Here is an 11,927-nt window from a genome sequence, read left to right as displayed (position 1 = left end):
GCATGAAAGTAAAAGAAAGGTCAAGTGTCGGAGTCATTCTCGGGCTCCGCTGCTGTTGTTGCTGAATTGGAAGCATAAAGTAGGTCCTCTGGTGCTGGGGTCGAGGATGGAGGCATCTGGAGGATCATGGCGATGCTCAAGAGTCCTCGGCTGCAGGAAGCATGATGAGGCAATGTCTCACTCTAGGATCTGCTGTAATATGTCGAAACAAGCCATGAACTCTGTGTATTGAGTCTCCTGCGTAGCCCTAATCTCAGCAACCTCGGCTCGGACCACTCCTATAGCATTCTCGAGCCTCTCAAAGCGATCATTGGCTCGAGAAGGTGAAAACATACGCACTGGGGGTGGTTCCTCGGCCGCTGGAGGTGCCTCGGTCTCCATCGATGCGGGTCGAGGCTCATGGGGGCTGAGATGCTCCGGCGTCATCACCCTCATCCTCAGCTATCTCTTGGGCTAGTAGAACTAAAGCAAAAACCCCTGTCCGAACCCTGCGGACTATGCCCATCAACTGCATCGTCACGGCTCTACCATCGGTACACGCTCCCAGTCTAGTGTCTGATGTACTGTCTCTGGTGTCTGATGTAATCAGCCAAGATGTGCCCTAAGTGGATCGGTACACGCTCTACCATCGAGTACATGTACAACAACTCCTGGCAGCTCAAGACACCAGTACTATCGCCACGGCCATTCACCGACCTACTCATGATGGCGTGCAGATATCTGTAGGCAGGTCGGGAAAGGCATGTGGCCTTGGAGACCCCCGGCTCGTACTGACCCTGACTACATAGCACCCTGTAAGCTCTCTGTGGGGTCAAGGTTCCAGGATAATCAGTAGGTAACTGTGCATACTCCTCCGAATCTGTGAATGCCTCCTCGTATAAGCCAAGTAGTATGGAAAACTGCGTAATGCTCAAACTATGGTGGCATCCAAACACTCTGAACTGAATGGTGCCCAAACTGTTGAAGCTCGCATACGCTCTATCAAACTCAAACGAGGAGAGCACCTCCAGTGCAAACTCTCGGATAGCTGGCTCTCTAATCGTCAACAACTGCAGCCAACCACCATCTGAAACAAGGTCCTCAACCTCATCAGTGAACTCATCTCCCTACTGAAGATCTCATAATATAGTCGTGTCCAGGAATCGAGTCTGTCCGAAGCGGAGTCTCGATAAGTGCTGATAACAGGCCTGATGTTCGGGAATCGCAAATCCCATGCCCTCGGGCTTAGAGGATGACTCACGTGTCCTCTTATCAGCTTTCTTCTTTGTCGTAGGTGCCATGATCTGCCAAATTTAAACAAAATTAGTCAAACAATGTTAATAAAACATTACTGCAGAAATCCGCACGGTCGTGTGGAATTTCCGCACGCCCGTGTGGATTCACGGGGCGTGAGAACCGCATGGCTAGGCATCAACAATCCAAAAATACAACTCAATAATATCTCTAACTTCATTCTAAACGTAAATCATTGTTCCAATTGAAGAAACGAAGCATTATTAACCAGATTAATCAAAAGAGATCATGAATTGATGAAGAAGATGAAGAAAATGAATTTACCGACCAGGAGAAGTGAGAAAATAAAGAGTCGGCCGGAAAACTTGCTAAAATCCCACCAAACTAGTGCAATGGACTCGGAGAATGTTGTGAGAGTGTTTTCAAGTGAAAAGGAGTCATGAAGAAGGAGAGAAATCATCCCCTTTTTAAACAGAACTCGCGACTTTTGGCATTCTGTGCATCCACACGGGCGTGTGGAAATTCCCCACGCCCGTGCGCCTCACTTCAAAAGCTCCACAGGGGCGTATGCACGCCGCCGTGAGCTCTCGGGAAAAACTCTCACTAACTTAGAACGATCTCCCACGAGCGTGCGGAAATTATCCACGCCAGTGCGCCAGACCCACAGGGGCAGATGTACGCCCCTATGGCTTCCCTGGACATCCGAGAAAGATATCAAGTCTTCCACACGCCCGTGCTGAAATTCCCCACGGGCGTGGACATTCACAAGCCCAATTCACAGGGGCAGCCGCACGCCCCTGTGTTTTCTCGGGATGGAGGGAGCAACCTGCAGAGTATCGCACGGGCTTGCGGAAATTACCCACGCCCGTGTGGGGTTCACAAGGTCACCCACAGGGTCGAGGCCACGCCCCTGTGTGTTCTCGGGAAAATCTGCAAAACTCTGCAGGAAGGCACACACCCGTGCGGAAATTACCCACGGGCGTGCACCAGTCGCATGGTCATCCACAGGGGCAGCCGCACGCCCCTATGCCCTCTCTGGATGAGCTCACAGTAGACATCCACGGGCGTGCGGAAATTCTCCACGCCCGTGTGTTTTCTCTGGATGACTTAGAAAAACCTGAAGGCTCTGCAGAACTAGTCTGAACATGTCTACACACTCAGAGCCTGCCCTATTATGCAAAATTTACCAGATAAAAACACAAAATAGAACTCAAACGACCAAATTTCGCCAATTCGCAACAAAACACACTGGTACGAAAATAGTAAACACTTGGGTTGTCTCCCAAGAAGCGCTTGTTTAATGTCACTAAGCTTGACGTATCTTTCTTACCTCACGGGGATTCATGAATGAAGGTTGCCCTCTTACCCATAACTTGAAAGCATGATGAGCAAAGTCTCTTGAGGGTAGAGGGTGTACTATCGAGCTTCGGACCACCTAGCAATCGTTCGTCCAACTTCCTCGGCTCATGTATGTCTCCAATAGTCTTGGGGCGCTTTCGGTGGCGTCTCCTAGCCCTCTTCATTTTTCGGAGCACATTCTTCAAGATCCCCGGGGTAGATGTTTCCTCTCCATTCGAACCAAGCATCATTACTTCTTCATTGCTCTCCTCTTGGTCGAACAAACCTTCATACAGATCCGGGTTGAACATTTCCTGTATATATTCATCAACTATCTCATCAGTAGTGTCTAGAAAATACAAAGTATCATCAAAATCGAGAGAATGCCGCATGGCTTCAGCAAGGCGGTAAGTGAGCTTATCGTCTCCGACTCTCAATGTAAGCTCTCCGTCGTCCATGTCAATCAATGCTTTGGAAGTCGGCAAGAACAGTCTCCCAAGTATCAAGAGTACATCCGCATCCTCATCGACATCTAGCACTACAAAGTCAACCGGAAAAATGTACTTGTCCACCTTGACAAGCACGTCTTCAATGATGCCTCTCGGATGTCGTACCGTTTGGTCCGCCAATTGTAAAGTCATCCGAGTAGGCCTAGGCTCACCCAAGCCTAGCTTTTGGAAGAAGGTATATGGCATGACGTTGATACTTGCCCCTGAATCTGCCAATGCCATTTCCTCACCTAAGTTGCCGATGTTACACAGAATAATGAAGCTTCCTGGGTCCTTCTTCTTGTTCGGCATGTTCTTTTGCAACACCGCCGAGTATGAAGCATCAAGCACCACTATAACACTCTCCTCCAATTTCCTCTTGTTGGTCAATAGGTCTTTGAGGAACTTCGCATACTTGGGCATTTGAGCCAAAGCCTCAACAAAGGGAATGTTGATGTGGAGTTGCTTGAACAAACTCAGGAACTTCTTATACTGCTCATCCCCTTGGTCATTCTTCAATCTAGAGGGATAAGGGATTCTTGGCTTGAAAGGTGGCAGTGCCACCTCTTTCTCTTTGTTTGCTCCCTTCTCAACCTCTACAACCTCGGGTGCGTGTTCTTTTGGCTTCTCACTCGGAAGCCTCCCTTCAACCTCACGACCGTTTCTCAAAGCGATCGCCTTCACATGTTCTCTCGGGTTGGTTTCCGTGTTACTTGGTAAACTCCCATGTGGCCTTTCGGAGAGAGATTTCGCAATTTGCCCCACTTGATTTTCAAGATTGTGCAAGGAGGCGCTGTGATTGCAAAGTGTAGCCTCGACTGATTCAAACCTTTTATTTACCGATTGAATAAATCTAGCCAAGTGCTTCTCCAAATCCGTCATTCGAGTTTCCAAACCTGAAATTCTGTTTTCCACTTGAGGGGCTTGTTGTTGTTGTTGGAACCCCAATGGCCCCATGGTCTTCTGTGGTCCTTGATTACTCCATGAAAAGTTGGGATGATTCTTCCAACCTGAATTGTAGGTGTTGCTGTATGGATTCCCTTGAGGTCTCATTCCATTACCTACAAAGTCAACATTCTCAACTGAAGAAATATCACCAATGACGGTTGGGCAATCGGAGGGAGCATGTCCTCCACCACAACCGGTGCAATTGGTCACAGCCACAACTCTATTCAAAGTTATAAGATCTAGCTTCTTACTCAAACTCTCCACTTGGGCCGCCAATGACGTTACCGCATCAATTTCATGGAGACCAGCCACTTTTTTCTTTTCCCTAGCGTTCCACTGGTAGCTATTTAACCCCATTTCCTCAATCAATTGACGAGCCTCGTCGGGGGTTTGGCTACCTAAGGTACCTCCTGCCGCCGCATCCAAGAGTTGCCTTGTACTCGGGTTCAAACCATTGTAGAAGGTTTGAACAATCATCCACTCCGGGAATCCGTGTTGCGGACACTTGCGCAGGAGTTCCTTGAACCTTTCCCATGTCTCAAATAGAGACTCCAATTCCAACTGTATAAAAAGATGAGATCTTTTTCCTAAGCTTTGCTGATTTTCTGGGAGGGAAATAACGAGCTAGAAAAGCTTCTACCATCTCCTCCCATGTAGTGATTGATGTTCTAGGTAATGAGTGTAGCCACTTCTTCGCTTTCCCCTTTAAGGAAAATGGGAAGGCTCTCAACTTTATGGCATCATCCGTCACACCATTTATCTTCAGCATGTCACACACCTCGAGGAAGCTCTCTATGTGACTGTTTGGATCCTCATCGGCCAAACTGTTGAATTGTGCGAACTGCTGTAGCATATGGATGAATGCCGGCTTTAGCTCAAAATTCTGAGCTGTAATTGCGGGATGTACAATACTCGATTGTGTCCCCAACACTGAAGATCTGGCATAATCGGATAGTGTTCATTGTTGCTCATTTTGTTCTGCCATGTTTTTAGATCCTTCTATTTCCAAATCAGCTGTATTAGGCTGTTCTTGTACAGGTTCTTTCCCTTTCCTTCGAAGTGTATGTTCAAGCTGAGGGTCTCCTTCAATCAATATTGATGGATTCCCTCGGGTCATAACCTGGAGCTGCACCAAAAGTAAAGAAAAAGAAAATCAGACAGATGATAGAATAAGAATATATGAAATAGAATGTGTAGTGAAATAGCTAAGAAAACAAAGTGCAAAGTATCTCTAAACACCAAACTCCCGGCAACGGCGCCAAAAACTTGACAAGAACCCCTTGCTTATATCCCGCAAGTGCACATGTTTGCCGAACTAATAATCATGGGTGAGCGGGGTCGAATCCACAGGGAGTAGGGAGTAAAGACACTTAATTCGATTCTTAGCTCTTTGAAGTATCAACAATGATAAGTGTGGTAATGATTCAATTCTCAGAAATTAAAAGCAACAAGTATGAGAGCAAAAGTAAGGAGGAGGCAAGGCAATCGATAAAGATGGGGTACTCGGATGATGCATCACCTAGGATAATCGCTTAAAGTGCAAGAACTCTCTATTATGCTTCCTAATCAATGCAATGGTGAGTCGTGGAAATCCTTACATACATAGTCCCAAATCTAAGGTCAACTATGCCTAACTCTATACATGTCCCGGAGGAGAAATCGAACAATCTCAACACCTCCCACTCGCATAGAATTGCAATGAGCTCTAGGGATTCCAACTGATAAATCTCTTCCTAGATTTAGACCTAACCCTTTGGTCCAGGCGGAAGGTCCCTAGCCACAATTAAGCCCTAGATACTAAGATCACCTCAACGCTTCACTCCATTACACGCGCAACTAGGCCCCAGTGGAGGTTCATCCCTTAGACCATTCACTCTACTATGGCCACAAAGAACTCGAGAAATGGAGGTAGAATCTATCACGTCGGAGGGGAAAGGGGACGCTCCTGTACCTCTCGACTCACCCTCTCAACCCTCTCCAACCTAGCTTTTGTCTAACGCCTGTGGTGTGTCACTCACTCACAAGGTTACCAACAAGAACTCTCAACCCTAGTGTCACTCTAGGGGAAATGTTCATACAATCAAGAATTCAAGGTTGGAACTCACAATAAGCATCAATTTATTGAAAGCATAATAAAGAAGTTCAATGAAACGAATACATCCTAGGGTTCATACTCACCCAAGTACCCACTATGGGTTTAGCTCTCCATGGAGCTAAGTACAATCAAAGAAATCGAATGTAAAAGCAATGAATCCATAAAGAAACCCCCTCGATGGTCGTGTCGATGGTCTTTTGGAAAGTCCTCTACTCGTCGTCCAAAGATTGCTTCGTCCGGTATAGAATACGCCTCGATCGAAGCTCCCCTGCCAACCTTCTTCCTAATGGAATCGCGATGTCGGAGCCGTAGAACCTCTCCAAAACCTTGGCCAATACCCCTTGAAACCCTAGCTGAAGCCCTCTCGCAAGTTGGGGAAAAGATAGAGAAAAGAATACCAAAATTGGGGCTGAATCGGCTTTAAATAGGGCTGGAATCGGGCAACTCCACGGGCGTGGACTGTACACGCGCCCGTGCGGAATTTCCAAACAGGCGTGGATAATTTCCACACGCCCGTGTGGATTCTCTATTTCTCTGATTTCTCGGCCGGCTGTGAACAGTGCTACTACAGTAATTGCTACAGCGTTTCTACGGTTCTCTGAGAAAAGTAATGCTCAACATAAGGAATGAACGCTTCGCATTCATATTGCACAAGCACTTATCACATACCCACAGCTAATCTCGTAATGTATGGAGCCGAGAAGATCGCTCGCAATCTGGCATACTGGCCCTGATGTCGAATGTACTCAGTGACGATGTGCCCTAAATGGATCGGTATGCGCTGCATCATCGAATACAAGAACAGAAGCTCTTGCCGGCTCAGAACACCAGTGCTATCACCATGGCCATTCGACGACCTGCTCATGATGGCATGTAGATATCGATACGTAGGTCAGGAAAGACACGTGGCCTTGGACATCCCCAGCTCATACTAGCCCTGACCACATAATGCTCTGTAAGCTCTCTGCGGGGTCAAGGCTCCTGGATAATTTGTCAGTAAGTGAGAATACTCCTCAGTGTCTATAAATACCTCCTCGTATAAGCTGAGCCAAACTGAAAACTGAGTGATACTCAGACTATAGTGATGTCCAAGTGCTCTAAACTGAACTACATCGAGGTTGTCGAATCTTGCATAGGATCTGTTGAACTCGAATGATGACAAAACCTCCAATGTAAGCTCTCGGATGGCTGGCTCCCTAATCGACAATAACTGCCTCCAACCACTTACTGAAATGAGATACTCGACCTTATCAGCAAACTCGTCCCCCTGCTGTAAATCTCTTAATATACTAATGTCCAAGAACCGAGTCTGTCCGAACCGAAGTCTCGACAGACACTCAAAATGAGCCTGATGCTCAGGGATAGTGAATCTCATGCTCTCGGACTCAGGAAACGACTCTCACGGTCACTTATCAGCTTGCTTTTTTGACCTGGGTGCCATAATCTGTAAAATTAAAAAGGAAATCGATCAAAAAAAGTTAATTAAGCATAGCTACAGAAATCCACACGGTCGTGTAGAATTTCTGCACGCCCGTGTGGATCCACGGGCCGTGAACAAACACACGGCCATGCCTCAAACTCTACAAATGCACCATTACAATGCTTCTCCTTCATTCTAAATATAAATAACCATTCTAATTGAAGAAACGAAGCATTATTGACTAGTTTCATCGATAAAAATCATGAATTTGCGAAGGAAATCAAAGATAGGGCTTACCATCGAGTTGAGATGAGAAAGCTTTGAAAACGGCCAGAAAACCAAGCAAAATCCATCCAAATTGGCGATACGAGGTCGGGAAACAATATAGCAGTTCTCTCAGACAAATGGAGGATATGAGGATGAAGAGAAACGATAATCCTTTTAAAAGGACTCCCGCCTCTTGCCGTTCTGTACATTCGCAAGGGCGTGCGGAAATTACCCACACCTGTGCTTCTCCAGAAGAAAGCCTCACAGGGGCAGATGCACGCCCCTGTGCGCTCTCGGGAAAGCACTCACTGTCTCTGAATGCAAATACACGGGCGTATGGGAAATACCCACCCTCGTGTGCCCGACCCATAGGGGCAGCCGCACGCCCTTGTGGCATCTCTGGACATCCAAGAAAATTTGCTAAGTGTTCCGCATGCCCGTGCGGAAATTCCACATGGGCGTGGACATTCACAGCCCAACTCACAGGGGCAAGCGCACGCCCCTGTGACTTCTCGGGATGGAGAGAGCTCCTCTGCAGAGATTCGCACAGGCGTGCAAAAATTACCCATGCCCATGCGATTTTCACAAGGTCACCCACAGGGTCGAGTCTACGCCCTGTGTGCTTTCGGGATAATCTGCCAATCTCTTCAGGAATTCACACGCCCGTGCGAAAATTACACACGGGCGTGCTAGAATCGTATGGTCGTGCACAGGGGCGAGTCTACGCCCCTGTGCTGTCTCTAGATGAGCTCGCAATGCAAATTCACGGGCGTGCAGAAATTCCACACGCCCGTGTGTTTTCTCTGGATGCCTTAGAAAATTCTGCAGGCTCTGCAGAAAATTTCTGAGCATGTTTACACACTTAGAGCCTGCCCTAATATGCAAATTTTACCAGTGAAAAATATGAGAAATAGCTCAAACGACCCAACTTTGCCAAATCCACATGAAAACACACGATGACAATTCAAAATCCACAATAAAATCCCAGCACAAGTATATAAAAATCAAGACACCAACACTAAACACTTTATTCATGCACACACTAAACTACTAAACTATGAAAACAGTAAACACTTGGGTTGCCTCCCAAGAAGCGCTTGTTTAACGTCACTTAGCTTGACGTACCTTGTCTTACCTCACGGGGGCTCATAGATGAAAGTTGCCCTCTTACCCATGGCTTGAAAGCCCGACGAGCAAAATCTCTTGAGGGTAGAGGATGAATTATCGGGCTTGGGACTGCCTAGCAATGATTCACCCAGTTTGTTCGGTGCACGCACATCCCCAACAACCTTGGAGCATTTTCGGTGGCATCTCCTAGCCCTCTTCAATTTTCGAAGCACCTTCTTCAAGATCCCCAGGGCAGATGGTAGTTCTTCCATCGAACCAAGCATCATTACTTCTTCATTGTCCTCCTCTTAGTCGAACAAGCCTTCGTGTGGATCTGGATTGAACATTTCCTGCATGTATTCATCAATAATCTCATCAGTAATGTCTAGAAAATACAAAGTATCATCAAAATCAAGAGAATGCCGCATGGCTTCAGCAAGGCGGTATGTGAGCTTGTCATCTCCGACTCTCAATGTTAGCTCTCCGCCGTCCATGTCAATCAAGGCTTTGGAAGTCCACAAAAACGGCCTCCCAAGTATCAATGGTACATCCGCATCCTCATCGACATCTAGCACCACAATGTCTACAGGAAATATATACTTGTCTACCTTAACAAGCACATCTTCGATGATACTCCTCGGATGTCTCACCGTTTGGTCCGCCAATTGCAAAGTCATCTAAGTAGGCCTAGGCTCGCCCAAGCCTAGCTTTTGAAAGAAGGTGTATGGCATGACGTTGATACTAGCCCCTGAGTCCGCCAATGCCATTTCTTCACCTAGATTGCCAATATTACATGGAATGATGAAGCTTCCCAAGTCTTACTTCTTGTTCGGCATGTTCTTTTGCAAAACCGCCGAGCAAGATGCATCTAAAATCACTGAAACACTCTCCTCTAACTTCCTCTTGTTGGTCAACAAGTCTTTCAAGAATTTTGCATACTTAGGCATTTGAGCCAAATGCCTCAACAAAAGGAATATTGATGTGGAGTTGTTTGAACAAACTCAAGAACTTCTTGTACTGTTCACCCCTTGGTCATTCTTCAATCTAGAGAGATAAGGGATTCTTGGCTTCAAAGTTGGGGGTGCCACCTCCTTCTCTTTGCTTGCTCCCTCTTCGACCTCTATAACCTCGGGTACATGTTCATTGGGCTTCTCACTCGGAAGCTTACCCTCAACCTCATGACCACTTCTTAAGTGATCTCCTTCACATGCTCTCTAGGGTTGGTCTCGGTGTTACTCGGCAACCTTCCTTGTGGCCTTTTTGATAAGGACTTCGCAATCTGCCCTACTTAATTTTTAAGATTATGCAAAGAGGCGGTGTGGTTGCGAAGTGTAGCCTCAACTGATTGGAACCTTGTATCAGATGATTGCATAAACCTAGTTAAGGCCTTCTCCAAATCGTTTATTCGGGTCTCCAAACCTGAAACTCGGTTCTCCATGTTTGGGGCTTGTTGTTGGAAACCCAGTGGCCCTATGGCCTTTTGTGGACCTTGGTTCCTCCATGAGAAATTGGGATGACTCTTCCAACCCGGATTGTAGGTATTGATGTATGGGTTTCCTTGATTCCTCATGCCATTACCCACGAAATCGACATTCTCAACCGAAGATGCATCACCAATAGAGATAGGGCAATCGGAGGGAGCATGTCCTCCACCACACCCGGTGCAAGTAGTCACGGCCGCCACTCTATTCGAAGTTAGGAGATCTAACTTCTTACTCAATGATTCCACTTGAGCCGCCAATGAGGTTACTGCATCTATCTCATGCAGGCTGGCTACCATTTTCTTCTCCCTAGCATTTTATTGGTAGCTGTTTAACCCCATTTCTTTAATTAATTGACGAGATTCACCGGGGGTCTTGCTACCTAAGGTACCTCCTGCTGCCGTATCCAAGAGTTCCCTTGTACTAAGATTTAGACCGTTGTAAAAGGTTTGAACAATCATCCACTCTGAGAATCCGTGTTGCGGGCACTTTTTCAGGAGCTCCTTAAACCTTTCCCACGTCTCAAATAGAGACTCCAATTCCAATTGTACAAAGGATGAGATCTCATTCCTAAGCTTTGCAGATTTTCTAGGAGGGAAATATCGAGCAAGAAAAGCTTATACCATCTCCTCCCATGTGGTAATGAAGGCTCTAGGTAATGAGTATAGGCACTGCTTCGCTCTCCCCTTTAAAGAAAATGGGAAGGCTCTCAACTTGATGGCATCATGCGTCACCCCATTTATCTTCAGCATATCACACACCTCAAGAAAGTTCTCTATATGACTATTTGGATCCTCATCTACCAAACCATTGAACTGTGCGGATTGCTACAACATGTGGATGAATGCCGGCTTCAGCTCGAAGTTCTGAGCTGTAATCGCGGGATGCACAATGCTCGATTGTGTCCCCAACACTGAAGGTCTGGCATAATCGGATAATGTCCGTTGTGGCTCATTCTGTTCTCACATGTTTTCAGATCCTTTTACTTCCAAATCAGCTAGATTAGACTGTTCTTGCACAGGTTCTTTCCCTTTTCTTCTCAGTGTACGCTTAAGCTCGGGATCTCCTTCAATCAGTAATGAGGGGTTCCCTCGGGTCATAACCTGGAGCTGCACCCAAAAAGAAAGAAAAAGAAATCAGAACGATGATAGAATAAGAAAATATGAAATAGAATGAATAAATGAATAGCTAAGAAAACAAAGTGCAAAGTATCTCTAAATACCTACTCCCCGGCAACGGCGCCAAACACTTGACACGACCGAATATACGTGTAAACCGCAAGTGCACGGGTGTCAAAGTAATAATCCCAGATGAGTTGGTATCGTGTCAACAGAGAGTAGAAAATAAAGACACTTAAGTTGTTTCTTAACTAATGTGAAAGATGAATAGTGATAAGTGTGATAAAATATGAAATAATGAAAAATAAAAACAACAAGATAGAGGGCACAAGTAAAGGAGAAGGGAAGGCAATCGATAAAGATGGGGTACCCGGATATTGATCCGCTTGGGACAATCATTTCAAGTGCAAGAACCTTCTATTATACTTCCTA

General features: G+C 46.2%; 2 non-coding genes across 2 annotated transcripts; both read left to right on the top strand.

Annotated features, from left to right (window-relative positions):
* The first annotated feature begins 4,494 nt into the window (after positions 1-4,494).
* LOC120281031 lies at positions 4,495-4,602 on the top strand. Its single transcript, XR_005542481.1, has one exon. It is a non-coding gene; the product is annotated as a small nucleolar RNA R71 (small nucleolar RNA).
* Positions 4,603-10,848: 6,246 nt separating this feature from the next.
* On the top strand, positions 10,849-10,955 carry LOC120281971. Its single transcript, XR_005542852.1, has one exon. It is a non-coding gene; the product is annotated as a small nucleolar RNA R71 (small nucleolar RNA).
* Positions 10,956-11,927: the final 972 nt, after the last annotated feature.

Source organism: Dioscorea cayenensis, chromosome 2, assembly GCF_009730915.1.
Source record: "Dioscorea cayenensis subsp. rotundata cultivar TDr96_F1 chromosome 2, TDr96_F1_v2_PseudoChromosome.rev07_lg8_w22 25.fasta, whole genome shotgun sequence".
NCBI classification, from domain to species: domain Eukaryota; kingdom Viridiplantae; phylum Streptophyta; class Magnoliopsida; order Dioscoreales; family Dioscoreaceae; genus Dioscorea; species Dioscorea cayenensis.
Note: the sequence above shows the minus strand (reverse complement) of the source record. Positions and strands in the feature narration are given on the sequence as shown.